Source organism: Schistocerca cancellata, chromosome 1 (assembly GCF_023864275.1).
Source record: "Schistocerca cancellata isolate TAMUIC-IGC-003103 chromosome 1, iqSchCanc2.1, whole genome shotgun sequence".
NCBI lineage: Eukaryota > Metazoa > Arthropoda > Insecta > Orthoptera > Acrididae > Schistocerca > Schistocerca cancellata.
This window is the reverse complement of record NC_064626.1, coordinates 146,643,540-146,661,270: the sequence shown is the minus strand read 5'-3', so window position 1 is coordinate 146,661,270 and position 17,731 is coordinate 146,643,540. Positions and strand designations below refer to the sequence as shown.

General features: G+C 45.2%; 1 protein-coding gene across 1 annotated transcript in view; it reads right to left on the bottom strand.

Annotated features, from left to right (window-relative positions):
• The window catches only part of LOC126167210 (hydroxyacid-oxoacid transhydrogenase, mitochondrial), a 97,692-nt gene that overhangs the window by 10,213 nt on the left and 69,748 nt on the right, over positions 1-17,731 (bottom strand). The window lies entirely within an intron of this gene.

The window sequence follows — 17,731 nt, the reverse complement described above, 5'->3', positions numbered from 1 at the left end:
GTATTTAAAGCTCAGATTAATGCAATATTTCAATTTCAACATCAATAATTATTTGGCATACTATTTCAACCAAACTCATTGGATAATGATACAAAGCCAGGTGCTCTGAAGCAGTATACAGACTAAAAGAGTAGATTATGCAGTATCGAATGGGTGGAAGTATCACAATGTGAAGCAACACAGCATTTACCAAAAACCAAACAACTGTAAATAAGAGGCTATGGTTTAAGGAACATAAATAAGGATTCTTTGCAAAACCAAGTAATACTGGCCTTTCTGGTCTGTCATGTAGCACTCAATGTACTGGCAGATGAACAATGAAAAATGAGAAATCAATCATAAAAAATTATTATAAAAAGAATCTGCTAGTATGAAGTACAAGGTTTTTTTTCCCCATTAGTCTTCCGGCTGGTAAAATGTGGCCTGGAACGAATTCCTCTCCTGGGCAAGCCTCTTCATTTCTGAGTAGCACTTTGACTCAACATACTCTATTTGCTATATATATTCCAAACTTTGACTTCCCTTGCAGCTTTCTCCTCTATAGCTCCCTGTAGTACAATGGAACTATTCCCCCGATACTCCATCTTCTAGCTGCTGTTTCCCATATATTCATTCTGTCACTGATTCTGCAGAAAACCTCAATTCTCATCTTACTAGCCCATAATTCTCAGGATTCTTCTGTAGTGCCACTTCTCAAATGTTTCAAATCTGTTCTTTTCCAGTTTTCCCATAATTCGTTATTCACTTCCATACAATGCTATGCTCCAAATGTACCGGTAGATCAAAAAGTCAGTATAAATTTGAAAACTTAATAAACAACGAATTGATGATGATAGTGTGCTCAGCCACCACTTTCGTCATGCTTGGCCTCCCAGGTCCCCAGACCTCAGTCCATGTGATTATTGGCTTTTGGGTTACCTGAAGTCGCAAGTGTATCGTTATCAACCGACATCTCTAGGGATGCTGAAAGACAACATCCAACGCCAATGCCTCACCATAACTCCGGACATGCTTTACTGTGATGTTCACAACATTATTCCTCGACTACAGCTATTTTTGAGAAATGATGGTGGACATATTGAGCATTTCTTGTAAAGAACATCATCTTTGCTTTGTCTTACTTTGTTATGCTAATTATTGTTATTCTGATCAGATGAAGTGCCATCTGTCTGACATTTTTTGAATGTTTGTATTTTTTTGGTTCTAATAAAATCCCATGTCATTCCAAGCATGTGTGTCAATTTGTACCTTTCTATCTACATTATTCCGTGATTTATTCAGTTTTCAAATTTATACTGACTTTTTGATCACCCGGTACATTCTCAGAAATTCCTTCCTCAAATTTAGCCCAGAAATGCACTCTTTGCATACAATAATCCACTTTTAACATCCTCCTTGCTTTATCTGTCATGTGTTATTTTGTTTCCACATTATCCTTCACTTCACCTACATCACGATCCCCAAATCTGATGTCGATAGTATCACTTATTTCATTTCTGCTACTCCTCATTACTCTCATCTTTCTATAGTTTACTCTCAATCCGTGTTCTCTACTTATCAGACTGCTCATTCCCTTCAAAAATTCCTTCAATTCTTCCTCACTTTCACTGAGGATAACCATGTCATCAGCAAACCCTACCATCAATATTCTTTCATCCTGAATTTTAATTCCACTCTTGAATCTTTTATTTCCATCACTGCTTCTTCAATGTATAAACAGAACAGTAGGTGTGAAAGACTGCATCCCCGTCTCACACTTCATTCTTTGCCTTTCATTCTATTGTTCCCTGTTGTGTCTTGTGTATTTTGTGCATTACCCATCTTTCCATATAGTTTACATCTACTTTCCTGAGAATTTCTAACAACTTTCACCATTTTATATTGACGAATGATTTTATAGGTCAACAAATCATCTGCATGTTTCTTGCTATTTCTTAAATCTTGCTTCCATTATACACTCCTGGAAATTGAAATAAGAACACCGTGAATTCATTGTCCCAGGAAGGGGAAACTTTATTGACACATTCCTGGGGTCAGATACATCACATGATCACACTGACAGAACCACAGGCACATAGACACAGGCAACAGAGAATGCACAATGTCGGCACTAGTACAGTGTATATCCACCTTTCGCAGCAATGCAGGCTGCTATTCTCCCATGGAGACGATCATAGAGATGCTGGATGTAGTCCTGTGGAACGGCTTGCCATGCCATTTCCACCTGGCGCCTCAGTTGGACCAGCGTTCGTGCTGGACGTGCAGACCGCGTGAGACAACGCTTCATCCAGTCCCAAACATGCTCAATGGGGGACAGATCCTGAGATCTTGCTGGCCAGGGTAGTTGACTTACACCTTCTAGAGCACGTTGGGTGGCACGGGATACATGCGGACGTGCATTGTCCTGTTGGAACAGCAAGTTCCCTTGCTGGTCTAGGAATGGTAGAACGATGGGTTCGATGACGGTTTGGATGTACCGTGCACTATTCAGTGTCCCCTCGACGATCACCAGTGGTGTACGGCCAGTGTAGGAGATCGGTCCCCATACCATGATGCCGGGTGTTGGCCCTGTGTGCCTCGGTCGTATGCAGTCCTGATTGTGGCGCTCACCTGCACGGCGCCAAACACGCATACGACCATCATTGGCACCAAGGCAGAAGCGACTCTCATCGCTGAAGACGACACGTCTCCATTCGTCCCTCCATTCACGCCTGTCGCGACACCACTGGAGGCACTCTTAATATTGACACTTTTACCTTTGATTTCACTATAGATTGTTCTGACTATTCTATACACTGAATGTGTTGCATGACGACCATTTCTTTTTTATTTCTTTGCATTTGTTCTGCAAGCATTTTGCTAGGTTTCCCTGCATTCGCTATTTATTTCATTCCTAAGTCTCTTGTAATGCTGTACTTCTGCCCTGTCTTTAAAATTTTTTTTATGCTTCCTTCTTTCATTGACCAATTTAAATATTTCTTCTATTGACCAAGATTTCTTCACAGTCACCTTCTTGGTACCTACATTTGTCTGTCTAACTTCAGTGACTGCTCTTTCTAAAGATGTCTGCTCATCTTCAACTAAACTGCCTACTGTGGTATTCATCATCAAAATATCTATAGTCCTAGAGATTTTCAAATGTACGAGATCACCATTTTTCAGCATCCGAGTTCTTCCAACTGATTCTTTTGAGCAGTTCTCTTTAAGTTCAGCCTACTCTTCATTATTACTAAACTGTGATCTGAATTCATATCTGCTGTTGGAAATGCCTTGACACCCAATATCTGATTTCAGGATCTCTGTCTTACCATGTCTTAATCCATTTGGAATCTACGTCTCCAAATAAGTTACTTCCTCTTGCGATTTTTTAGCAGTATTTGCTATTACCAGCTGAAATTTATGGCAGAACTCAGTATTTCTCCTTTCACATTGCTACTACCAAGACCACACACTCCTGTATGCAACTTTCTTCCCCCCCCCCCCCCCCCTCTCTCCACTACAGCATTTCAACTCCCCATGATTATTAGATTTTCTTCTTTTACATGATGTATTATCCTTCAAACTCCTCATATAGTTTACCTTCTGCTTCGTATGAAGACATGTACACCGGAACTACTACTGTTCTGACTGGTTTGCTGTTGATTCTGATGAGAATAATACTATCACTGAACTATTCATAGTAGCCCACTCTCGGCCTGACTTTCCTATTCATGGTGAATCATTCTCTAATTATCACATTTACCTCTGATGTTCGTATTACCCTACATTCGTCTGACCAGAAACTACCATTTTCGTTCGATTTCACATCACGGACCCCTATTGTGTCTAGATTGCACCTTTGGATTTCCCTTTTCAGATTTTCTAGCTTTCCTATCACATCTGAAGTTCTGACAGTCTCCATGCTCCGACTCTTAGAATGTTACTCTTACATTGGACATTCGATCTTTTTCTCATGGTCAACTCCCACTTGACATTGCTCTACCAGAAATCCAAATGGAGAACTAATCTGGAATTTCTTGTCAATGGAGAGATCATCATGTAGTGTGGATACATATTATGTGACTTTAATGCAGTGGTTTCAATTCCCTTCTGCATCATTGAGCCATTGATCTTGGCTGATTCTTCCACTTTTAGGATCAGTTTCCCACCCAAATAGCAAGAAGGTATTCCTCTGCCTGCTCCTCCACCCTGTTTGACAAGGCTCTTGGCAGAACAAGTATTTGGACATCATTGCTGATTTTTATTTATAATTCAAGCAGTGGCAGGATTCAAACCCAAGGCCAAGGACATATTGATTACTAGTCAAATGGTACTACGTTTAGATCACAGCCTTAAACGAAGTGAAGATAAAATAGTGAAGAGAAAAGTGACAAAAATAAGACTCAAAGGAAAAGAGGAGTGAAATGCAAAGGAGGAGGAAGGATGTAAAAGGAAGTGGCAGAGAGAAAAACAAAACTTTAGGCTCAAGAACAAGAGATTACTTTTAATACATACAGGTGATTAATCCATGTGATTCACAGAAAATGACATGCATGTGTTGGGGGGCTCATGCACACAACACTTTTTCAATAGCAGTCCCTAACAAGTAGACCAGCAGCAAACATACAAGTATTCATCTACATCTACATCCATACTCCGCAAGCCACCTGACGGTGTGTGGAGGAGGGTACCTTGAGTACCTCTATCGGTTCTCCCTTCTATTCCAGTCTCGTATTGTTCGTGGAAAGAAGGATTGTCGGTATGCCTCTGTGTGGGCTCTAATCTCTCTGATTTTATCCTCATGGTCTCTTTGTGAGATATACGTAGGAGGGAGCAATATACTGCTAGACTCTTCGGTGAAGGTATGTTCTCGAAACTTTGACAAAAGCCTGTACCGAGCTACTGAGCGTCTCTCCTGCAGAGTCTTCCACTGGAGTTTATCTATCATCTCCATAACGCTTTCGCGATTACTAAATGATCCTGTAACGAAGCGCGCTGCTCTCCGTTGGATCTTCTCTATATCTTCTATCAACCCTATCTGGTACGGATCCCGCACTGCTGAGCAGTATTCAAGCAGTGGGCGAACAAGCGTACTGTAACCTACTTCCTTTGTTTTCGGATTGCATTTCCTTAGGATTCTTCCAATGAATCTTAGTCTGGCATCTGCTTTACCGACGATCAACATTATATGATCATTCCATTTTAAATCACTCCTAATGCGTACTCCCAGATAATTTATGGTATTAACTGCTTCCAGTTGCTGACCTGCTATTTTGTAGCTAAATGATAAAGGATCTATCTTTCTGTGTATTCGCAGCACATTACACTTGTCTACATTGAGATTCAATTGCCATTCCCTGCACCATGCATCAATTCGCTGCAGATCCTCCTGCATTTCAGTACAATTTTCCATTGTTACAACCTCTCGATACACCACAGCATCATCTGCAAAAAGCCTCAGTGAACTTCCGATGTCATCCACCAGGTCATTTATGTATATTGTGAATAGCAACGGTCCTATGACACTCCCCTGCGGCACACCTGAAACCACTCTTACTTCGGAAGACTTCTCTCCATTGAGAATGACATGCTGCATCCTGTTATCTAGGAACTCCTCAATCCAATCACACAATTGGTCTGATAGTCCATATGCTCTTACTTTGTTCATTAAACAACTGTGGGGAACTGTATCGAACGCCTTGCGGAAGTCAGGAAACACATCATCTACCTGTGAACCCGTGTCTATGGCCCTCTGAGTCTCTTGGACGAATAGCGCGAGCTGGGTTTCACATGACCGTCTTTTTCGAAACCCATGCTGATTCCTACAGAGTAGATTTCTAGTCTCCAGAAAAGTCATTATACTCTAACACAATACGTGTTCCAAAATTCTACAACTGATCGACGTTAGAGATATAGGTCTATAGTTCTGCACATCTGTTCGACGTCCCTTCTTGAAAACGGGGATGACCTGTGCCCTTTTCCAATCCTTTGGAACGCTATGCTCTTCTAGAGACCTACGGTACACCGCTGCAAGAAGGGGGGCAAGTTCATTCGCATACTCTGTGTAAAATTGAACTGGTATCCCATCAGGTCCAGAGGCCTTTCCTCTTTTGAGCGATTTTAATTGTTTCTCTATCCCTCTGTCGTCTATTTCGATATCTACCATTTTGTCATCTGTGCGACAATCTAGAGAAGGAACTACAGTGCAATCTTCCTCTGTGAAACAACTTTGGAAAAGTCATTTAGTATTTCGGCCTTTAGTCTGTCATCCTCTGTTTCAGTACCATTTTGGTCACAGAGTGTCTGGACATTTTGTTTTGATCCACCTATCGCTTTGACATAAGACCAAAATTTCTTAGGATTTTCTGCCAAGTCAGTACATAGAACTTTACTTTCAAATTCATTGAACGCCTCTTGCATAGCCCTCCTCACACTACATTTCGCTTCGCGTAATTTTTGTTTGTCTGCAAGGCTTTGGCTATGTTTATGTTTGCTGTGAAGTTCCCTTTGCTTCCGCAGCAGCTTCCTAACTCGGTTGTTGCACCACGGTGGCTCTTTTCCATCTCTTACGATCTCACTTGGCACATACTCATCTAACGCATAATGTACGACGGTTTTTAACTTTGTCCACTGATCCTCAACACTATCTGTACTTGAGACAAAATTTTTGTGTTGAGCCAACAGGTACTCCGAAATCTGCTTTTTGTCACTTTTTCTAAACAGTAAAATCTTCCTACCCTTTTTAATATTCCTATTTATGGCTGAAATCATCGATGACGTAACCGCTTTATGATCGCTGATTCCCTGTTCTGCGTTAACTTTTTCAAATAGTTCGGGTCTGTTTGTCACCAGAAGGTCTAATATGTTATCGCCACGAGTCGGTGTAAATCAGGTATGTGCTGTAAGAATTGTAAATCAACGCTGATCTGACAACTATGTAATAGGTATTCACAGAAAGTAACATTCAAGTAGAATTTGTCTTCTTCTCTAGGGGATTCTGCATTCAAGTACAAATGTCTAACAAGCTGGTCACATAATGCAAAGAACTGACACTATGCACATTAAAAGAAAATTAAGCACACACCTTACCGGTCACTCTCTGTACACATATTCATTTTTATGGATTACTACTTGTCATGTTGTTAACACTAGTCTTCAATGTTCAACAAAAACATAACTTTACAAAGACATGGTGTGTGAATATTATCTGTGATTCGTGTTAAAGTAACAGTAATGAAGAAGCAGCTGTTAAGTAACACAGGAGGAGGTAACTTTTCTTTCCTGCTATTTTTATTACATTCATTTCTGCACATATAAGAACTAATGCACTGGTGAGCCAGTATGTCCTAACTATTGTAAACTGCAAGGCTAAATACTGCCTGGTGACATTGCAGACATGTAACAGTACATAAATTATATAAGCAGAGGAGAGATAAATTGGAATCACTCCACCAATGATACAGGCTGTGAATTGGGAAATTCATTGAAATAAGCAACTCTGATAAAAGGATTGTTATTATGGCCTGGCACATGAGAACAAGCATCTCAGAAATGGCAAAGCTTGTCAGCTGTTCACATGCTACTGTTGTGACCATCTACAGAAAGTGGTTGAAGGAGGGTAAAATCATGAGTAGGTGATGAGGTGTTGGATGTCCACACTGTGGTATCGATAGCTAGGATGCCATGGTGTAGCTGCCAGTTAAGTTGCCACTATGACAAACGATGACAGTGCCCTCTAGCAGGCGCTGTTCAGCTCTACGAGCACCACTGTAGATTCAGCCCATTTGATTCAGAGCAGATGGCCAGGACACCTCGCACTTCATTGCAAAGTCATGTATTCTTGCCAAAGTAAAGGTGATTTTAATTCACACTGCAGTACTGATGTGTATTACCTTTTCCTGCTCCTACCCACGCACCACCTTCCAAGGCGGGATACAAAAGCTGTCGACGATCAGGGATTATTTTTTTTTTTTGTTCTTATCATTTCCTTTTTTGCTCAGTACTGCTTTAGCTTTTTTGTGATTTCCCCAGTGTGACCATGTGAGTGTATGACTGCTTCCCCCAGTTGCTACAAGACTTTCATTTGTGTAAACCATGGCTTCGCCACAGGAACAGGCTTCGCTGTCCGATCTTGTCCGTTTTCAGGCTCAGCAAATGACTCAGCTACTTGCTGCCATAAATGGACTGATTACACTACAAACTGCAGCTACTTTGCCACCTCTGACGGTGCCACCATTTCGTGCCTTCAATCCTGACGTTGAATGCTGGCCAGAATACATCGCCCAGCTCGAGGCACACTTCGCAGCATACAACATACCAGGTATAGAGCGGCTTGCTTTTTTCATTGCCAACGCGGGTGTTGTGTTGTAATGTGTGCTCATCAAGTTGTTTCCCACCGCCCGCCCAGAAACTAAAACTTATGACGTAGTGATTGACGCTTTGAACTCCCACTTCCGTGACATTGTAAATGTGGTAGCTACATGCTACAAATTCTTTCGCCTCCGGCATGGCCCTACTCTGTCGCATAAATCTTGGTTATAGGACCTTAAGGGATTAACTTCTGACTGTGACTTTAATTGCTCATGTGGACACTCATATGCAGATATAATGATTAGAGACGCTATTGCACAGAGTGTGGTGGACCACTGCATCCACAAACAAATCCTCAGATTTAAAAAACTGTCTTTGCAGGAAGTAGTGGACTTGCTAGACAGACAAGATACATCAGACATGGCTACTTCCACGTTTGACATGACCCCGGGTGTGTGTACTGTTAGCGCGGCACAACACGTGCTCTTCCACCCAGCCCCAGCCACACCGTGGCGCTCGCGCGCACACGCACGTAAACGTGGTTCAAACCAGGCACCCTCCAAGAAACTGAAATGATGTGCGAACTGCTTTAGTGCCCACCCACGGGACAGTTGCCCATCCCGTCAAGCACAGTGTTATTTTTGTAATAAGAAAGGACATGTGCAAGCTGTGTGCAGCCAGAGAAACTCTAATTCACAACTTGTCTCCCGTCTGCATGACTCACGTGGGCGTCACCACAACAGCAACCGCCATAACCATGATTCACATCAACCTATGGATGTTAATGCCATGTATTCAAAGCCTTCTGCTTCACGTGCTTCAGCAGCTTGTTGTGTTAATCAAGTTTTGCCAGACACTTCCCCTCGCATTCAGCACGATACGAGGAAACTTTTTGTGGACGTTCTGTTCGCATGCAGCTGGACACTGGTGCGTCAGTTTCTTTACTCAACTAATCAACGTATGACTTGCTTGGTTTGCCCCCGCTTCATCATTCTCATTCCACCCTGACTGCATTTACTGGACAGGAAATCTCAGTGCCCGGCGTGTGTAGTTTGCAAGCCACATATGGTGCAACAGCCCGCACACTGTGCTCCACTCTAGTGATGCTACGAACATTTTTGGCATGTTGATGTATTTGAACTTTTTGGCCTTGCCATTCAGGACAATGTACTTTGCATCAACACTAGTGATCATGCAGACAGTGTCGCCACACTATGCGATGAATTTGATAAACTGTTTTCTGATGGCCTTGGTTGCACCACAGATATTGCAGCGCATGTTATAGTTACAGACAATGCCATGCCTATTTTCTGGTGTGCACACCCCGTACCGCACTCACTGCATGACGCCGTAGCTGCTGAACTTCAGCATTTGCAAGCCATTGGTGTCACTGAACCTGTTTCTGCTTCGTCATGGGCTTTGCCTATTGTGTGTGTGAAGAAACAAAACAGTCATCTCCGTATTTGTGCTCACTTTAAGCCTACAGTAAATCCCCAGACAGTGGTAGCTACATTTCCCTTACTGCGTCGTCAAGACATTTTTATAAGCTTGGCGCGGGAAAATTCTTTTACACAATTGACTTGATGGACGCATACTTTCAGATTCCGCTCAACGAACAGTCACAGCGCTATTTTGTGATCAACACCCACCTTGGATTGGTCAAGTTTCGCCGCCTTCTGTTCGGCTGTGCTTCGGCTCCTGCTATTTTTCAGTCTTATTTGCAGCAGTTGTGTGCCACTGTCCCTGGTTGTTTCAATTATCTGGACGATATAGTTGTATCAGGTCGCACCCCTGACAAACATTTGTAGAATTTGCATGCCTTATTTACTGTACTTTTGCAGACAGGACTAAAGTGTAACAGAGACAAGTGCAAATTTTTTCAAACTGAGATTCAGTATTTAGGACATATGGTTAACGGACAGGGTATCCACCCCTCGCCATCGCATCTTTGTGCCCAACACAGACTGAAGTTCTTTAAAATTCCTGGGTGCTGACAAGTCTCTAATCGCACTATTACATATTATATTCGGTTTATACCAAATGCAGCACAGATTGCAGCGTCTCTGCATCACCTTCGGTGTAAGAACATTCCTTTTGTTTGGTCTTCGGAATGTGATTGCTTTCCACAAGCTCAAATCTGCTTTGTTGAGTGACTGCTGTTTGATTCCTTTCAATCCCTCCAAAGCAGTTGTTTTTGCTGTCGATGCGTCTTCTCACGGCATTAATTCTGTCGATCGCCTGATCGCTTTTGCTTCTAAGTTGCTCAATTCTGCTCAGCAAAACTATTCTCAAATCGAGAAAGAAGCTTTCGCTATTGTCTATGGAGTGACTAAGTTTCATGATTTTTTTGTATGGTCGTAAGTTCTATTTGGTCACTGACCACAAGCCTCTGACGTAGTCGTTCCACCTGTCAAAGCCAGTTCCGGCCCGTACTGCACAAAAGCTGCAACGTTGGTCTTTGTTTTTATCTAACTACAATTATGAATTTTTGTTTCAGCCTACGGCCCAGAGTGGCAATGCTGATGCTTTGTCTCATCTGCCTATCGGTCCTGACGAAGTGTTTGATTCTTCCGAACTGTCCTGCAGTTTTATTGATTCACAAGATAAGGAATTAGCTGATGGTTTTCCGGTAGATTTTCGTTGCATTGCTTCTGCGGCAGCGGCTGATGCTTCTTTGCAGATTCTTTTGTGGAATCTTTGTACTCACTGGCCTCAATCTGCTATGCAGATTTGTGATCCACTTGTTCAACGTTACTTTGCGCAATGTTGTCTGAACACCATGGTGTTATCTTCTTACAAACTGACAATCATCAGCCTCGTGTGGTTGTACCTCGTTCGTTGCAGTCTGAAATACTCCGAATGCTGCACGCTGGTCATTGGGGTACAGTGTGGACGAAGCAATTAGCACGTCGTCACTGCACTTGGGTTGGCATTGATAAACATATTGAGAATTTGCTAACTGTCGCTCTTGCACAGAGCACCAATCTACTCCCCGCCAGTGCTTCTTTGCGTGGCCAACTCCTACTGTGCCTTGGCAGCGCGTTCATATTGATTTTGCGGGTCCATTCTGGGACACCCGCTGGTTCACAGTTATTTATGTGTACAGCAACTTTCCTTTTGTTGTACCTTTGTCTTCTACTACATCTACCAGTACTATTCAGGCTTTGACATCTATTTTTTGTATAGAGGGCCTTCCTGAAGTTATTGTCTCCGACAATGGCCCCCAATTCATATCCTCAGAGTTTGAAGCATTCTGTGCAGCTCCTGGCATTCGCCATCTAACCTCATCCCCGTTACGCCCCCAGCCGAATGGCAAGGCCGTACGCTTTGTGCGTACGTTAAAGTCGCAGATGAGCAAGTTGCGTGCCACACATTCTCATTCTCATGAGCGCGCGCTCTGGACTTTCCTTGGTTCCTATCACTCTCAGCCACGCGGCACCCATTTCCCAGCGGAATTGCTACACGGCCATGCCCATCTGTCGCACCTGCAGCTATCGAACCCGTCGCTGCATGCTCCCACTGCTTCACCTCCTTCTGGCTTGGCGCCACATGATTTGGTGTTCTATCGCCTTTTCTCTGGCAGGCAGCACTGGGAGCAGGGGCGCATTGTTCGCCAGCTTGGCCGTGCCTTATTTGTCATTTCTGGTCCCTCCAGCACTGTCCTGCGACACCGGAACCAAATCCGTTTGTGCCGTCCTCAATTTTCTGCCACTGGTTTGTTGTCCGGCAGAATTGGAGGCTTCGCTGTTTCCGCTGCCTCAGCTCACGACTCCACCGAAGGTGCCTCCGCTGCAGGTGCGTGCACGCCTGCTGTCGTCGCTGCTGCCGGTCCGGTCACCTGCACCGGAAGGGCGCCTCTCGCCACCACCACAACCCCACCTCCAGCCACCGCTACCGCTGCCGCCGCCGCCGATGGATGCTGAGACTGCCGTAACGTCACTGCTGCCGTCGTCCATGGAGCTCGTTGCTCTGCCTCCTCATCTGAGCATACCCAGTGGTTGTGCGCGGCCTGGGCATGTTTTCCACAGGGCGTTTTTCTCGCTCCCTCGTGAGCAATTCGGGGTCACGGGTGGACAGCGCGCCCTGGCAGTTCCGCTGTCTGCCCCCTCAGCTGCGCCGCCCCTGGGTCCCTCCACCCGCTGTTGGAAGCCATACTCAATGACGGTGCGTCATTTCAGGGGGGAGGGATGTGGTATCGATAGCTAGTATGCCATGGCATGGCTGCCAGTGATGTTGGCATATGACAGACAATGATGAGAGCACCCTCTAGTAGGTGCTGTTCAGCTCTACGAGCACCACTGTAGATTCAGCCCATTTGATCCAGAGCAGACAGCCAGGACACCTTGCACCTCATTGCAAAGTTATGTATTCTTGCTAGAGAAAAGGTGATTTTAATTCACACTGCAGTACCGACGAGTATTACTTTTTCCTGCTCCTACCCACATGCCGACTACCAGGCGGGATACAAAAAACACATTATCGCAAAATGTGGAAGTTGGAGGCTTGCCTGCTCTGTAAGGCAAGATAGGTGGCAATATGTGGCAGATCTGATAGGGTATAGCTCTGCTGCAGGCACAGGTAGTTTGAAGCACATCATGCAGCACACAGTGTTAATACTGAGCTACGCAGCAGAAGACCCCTATGTGCTGCTATGTTGACCCAACAACACTGATGTTTATGATTGCAGTCAGCACAGGATCACCGAGATTGGACTGTGGATCAACAGAAACAAATCATCTGGTTGGACAAATCACTTATCTCGTTACACCATATCAATGATTATGTACTGATATGCTGTCATCCAGACAAATGACTGCTCAAAACATGCACCGTGCCACAGGTGCAGGATGCTATGGGGGGATATTCACCTAGACTTCCATGGGACATGTGGTAGTGATATAAGGCAATGGGACAGCTCTGGACTGTAACTGTGGACCTCCTGTATCCCTTCAAGCTTAAAGTCTTCCCTGACAGTGATGGCATCTTCCAGCAGGATAACTGTTCATGTCACAAGGTCCATATCATGCTACCATGGTTTTATTAACAGGACAGCAAACTTGCACTGATGTCATGGCCACCGAATTTGCCTGATCTGAACCTAACCTAACGCATCTGGGAAGACACTGAGTGCCAACTCCAGAAACACAAATCATCTGCCCGTATTTTGTAGGAATTGTGAAATCTGTGCCCAGACATTTGGTGCCACATACCTCAGGAAACCTACTAAGAACTTTTTGAATACATGTCAGGAAGAACTGATGGATTGGGCTCCAAAAGAGGGCCACCATAACATTAAGTAGATGGTATAATTTTTTGACTCATCAGTGCAGTATTCAGGAGATAGACTAAAGTTAATTCTTAATGTAGTGCACAAGATTTGGTTCTGGTAATTGCTTCTCTCCAGTAAAGTGTATTTTGGGTCATTCCCATTTCTGAAGTCTTCCTTTCTTCTCTAACTTATCTCGCACCACTGACAAATCAGCTCTAAGTTTCTACAAAAGGTAGCAGTAATGACAATCACAGCACCTCCAGAAGTTAGTTGGTTGGGTGGAGAAGGGATCAAACTACACCGTCCTCAGTCCCTCTGACCTTGGGTTAACTAAAACCGATAAAATCCCACATTAGAAGAGGAAACTACAATGTCCATAAAATGATAAACTATGGACAGGGAAGGAAGGAAAAGGGCGGAAGAAGAGGTGAGGGAAAGGAAGTGACTAATGACGGGCGTGAAGGAAGAAGCACAGGAGACAAGAGAGACGCTCAAGATATAACAGACCCCATAAGGAAAGGGGGGGCAAGGCAGAGGGCCAGGATGAACCACAAAGTCCAGTTGAAGCCAATTCAGTTAGGGCAAAGGGGGGGGGGGGGGGGGGGGGGGAGCAAGAGGGCCTGCCATCCCCTCTACTCACTGATAGGGTGGAAGGTCCCTCTCTTAAACAAAGTGATAAATAACCCCCCCCCCCCCAAAATCACGAATAAAACTTAAAACGAGATCCACCACTGAGGCATTGAGGCATTGTCAGCCAACACCAGGGGTAGTGAGTCTGGAAAGCTAAAAGTCCATCGCAGGGTGGCCAAGTTGGGGCAGTCCAATAAGATGTGAGCCACAGTCAACATCAATCCACAATGACAGAGAGAGAGAGAGAGAGAGAGAGAGAGAGAGAGAGAGAGAGAGAGAGAGAGAGAGAGAGAGAGAGAGAGAGAGAGAGAGAGAGAGGGGGGGGGGGGGGGGGGGTCCTCACGACAAAGGAGATAACCGTGAGTCAGCCAAGTATGGCCGATGCGGAGCTGGTACAGAGGCTGTAAGGAGGACCACACGGAGTTGTAGAATCCTTAATCACCCTGAGCTTGTTTGGCAAAGAAAGAGTGTGCCATTCTGCATCCCAAACGCCCAAAACCTGATGATGTAATGCTGAGCGAAGGTCTATTTCCGGAATGCCAATAGGAAGCGATGGTCTGGTAGTAGTTAATTTAGACAGTCAATCGGTACTTTCATTACCAGGAATCCCAACATGGCCTGGGGTCCAAATAAAAACCACCAAGCACCCACATTGAGCAAGGAGAGAAAGGGCGTCCTGGATAGCGATGAGCAATGGGTGGCGAGGGAAGCACTGGCCAATAACGTGCAAATCGCTCAGTGCATCACTACAGATAGTGAAGGACAGTCCCGAGCAGGAGCGGATATGGTCCCGTGCGTGCAAGATGGCTACCAATTCTGCAGTAAAAACACTACAGCCATACGGCAAGGAATGAAGTTCCGTGCGTCACGCATAGGTGTAAGCAAAACCAGTACGGCCAGCAACCATGGAGCCATCAGTATAGATCACTTCTGAACCCGGAAAAGAACTGAGGAGACAGTCGAACTAGTGGTGAAGAGCCATGGGAGGGACAGACTCCTTTGAAGTGACAGAGATCAAGACAGAGCTGCAGCCGAGAGACGCACCATGGAGGGGTACGTGTTTGGGTGGAGAAAAGAGGTGGTAAAGGGAATTTCTGGAGCTCAGAAAAGAGCGACTCAATACAGATAGCAGTGGTAAGCCCACATCGTGGCCACTGCTGTGGCAGGGTGATCTCCATGTCTGGATAAAGGAAACTATAATTAGAGTGCTTTGGAGTGCAGCAAATGCAGAGTGCATAAGATATCAGCTGTTATTGGCGCAAAACTCGCAGTGGTGGAATCCCCGCCTCTGCAAGAATGCTAAGTACAGGGATAGTCCAGAAGGCACCAGTTGCAAGTTGGACCACACAGTGGTTGATGGGGCCTAGTACCTGCAACGTCGAAGGCAACACAGAACCATGGACAGGACTTCCATGGTCTAAACGAGACTGGACCAACACTTGATACAATCACAGGAGAACAGAGCAGTCTGCACCCCAGGTGGTATTCCACAGACGCCAAAGAACAGTGAGATGGGACCAGCTCATCCTCTTCTGCTGGCAAAGATGAGGGAGCCATGTCAACCGGGCATCGAAGACCAGACCCAAGAAGTGATGGCTGTCCACCACCACCAGGGGCTGGCCATCAAGGAACAGTCCAGAAGAGGATGGACTGTATGGCGATGGCAGAAATGCATGACACATGACTTGCTCGCCGAAAACTGAAAGTCACCAGACCATTAATGGCGATAAGAAAGAGAGGGACACTCAGCATGGAACCCTGGGGAACCCCATTTTCTTGCTGATGTGGAGTGCTGTAGGAGGAGCCAACTTGGACCCAAAAAGAGCGACAAGAAAGGAATTTATGGATAAAAATGGGCAGAGTGCCCTAAGGCCCCAGTCGTGAAGGGTGGTGAGGATACGGTGGCGCCGGGTGGTGTCATAGGCTTTATGCAGATCAAAGAAGACTGCAAGGAGGTGTTGCTGATGGGAAAGAGCTGACCAGATAGCAAACTCCAGGTGGACGAAGTTATCCACCACAGAGTGGCCACAGCGAAAACCATTGAGTCGATGACAACAGGTCGCAGGATTCAAGGATCCAAAAGAGCTGCCAACTCACCATGCATTCAAGGAGCTTGCAGAGGGTGTTGGTAAGGTTAATTGGATGGTAGCACCCAACTGAAGAGGTGGCTTGCCTGGCTTCAACACCGGAACAACAATGCTTTCCTGCCACTAGATAGGAAAGACTCCCTCATTCCACAGACAGTTGAAGAGGGTCAGCATACGATGGTGGCCAGCCACCAATAAGTGTTGGAGCATTTGGTTATGTATCCGATCCAGTCCAGGAGCTGTGTCAGGACAAAGGGCAAAGGCATTGGCACATGCCCACTGGCTGAATGGGGCATTATATGGCTCCGAGCAGAGAGAAACAAAAGACAAAGGCAGTCGTTCTGAGCACTCTTTCAGGAGAAGGAACATGGGCAGATACTGAGCCAATGCCGAAGCTTGAGAAAAGTGTTGAGTGAAATTTTCAGCTACAAAGTCCAAATTGGTAAGGACAACACCACACACAGAAATTCCTGCAACCCCAGTGGATGGACAGTGGCCAAAAATTTGCCTGAGTTTCGCCCAGACTTGGGAAGAGGGGGTGTGTGGTCCTATGGCAGCTACATATCATTCTCAGCAAATCCGTTTCTGAAATTTGACTGCGTAGGGGGCCCAGGTGTGGAGTCATTTAAAGACCAGAAGAAGAGCAGTAGAAGGGTGCTGCTTGAAGTGTTGAAGAGCATGGTGGTGGTCTTTTATGGCAGCAGCAATTTCCAGAGTCCACCAAGGGACCATCTTCCGTTCCGGTGGGGGGAATCTGAGCAAGAAGGGATTGCTGAAACAGCTGCTGAAAGGATGGCAGCAGTCAAAGTCTGTGTAGATTCATCAACACTGTCATGTGGCAATACAGGGGGGGGGGGGGGGGGGGGGGGGGATGGGAGAAGAGAAGGCACCCCAATCAGCCTTAGATATGGCCCACCTGGGAGGGTGACGGAGCGAGAGACACTGAAGGAAGATCAAAACAATCTGTTAACGATATATGGAGGTAGTATTTGTTCCCAAAAGAACAAATACCATCGATGACCATGCAGATTCTCTAGAATGAAATGATAATTAAATCGACACCCAAGCTGCAAACACGTGTTAATATACATTACGCACACTACGAATGTAGTGGTGTGGACATGGTGGGAATATGGGGCTCACAGGGAACGTGAAAGGGATAAGTCCCTGCAGGTGCACTATCCTCTGTGCCCTCGGTGGCTCAGTTGGACAGAGCATCTGCCATGTAAGCAGGAGATTCTGGGTTCGAGTAACAGTTGGGGCACACATTTTAAACATGTCCCCAATGATGAATATCAACTTTTGTTTGCAGCTGGTGTGTTGATTTAATTATCATTTCAATCGTGTAATGGTCGCTGTCACATAAGTTATCCTGGACACTCCACTGAGGGAAGAAGGCCGGGACTGCAGATGCAGAGGTCAATGGTAGAGGAAGTGCCGTGCACCACACTGGAGT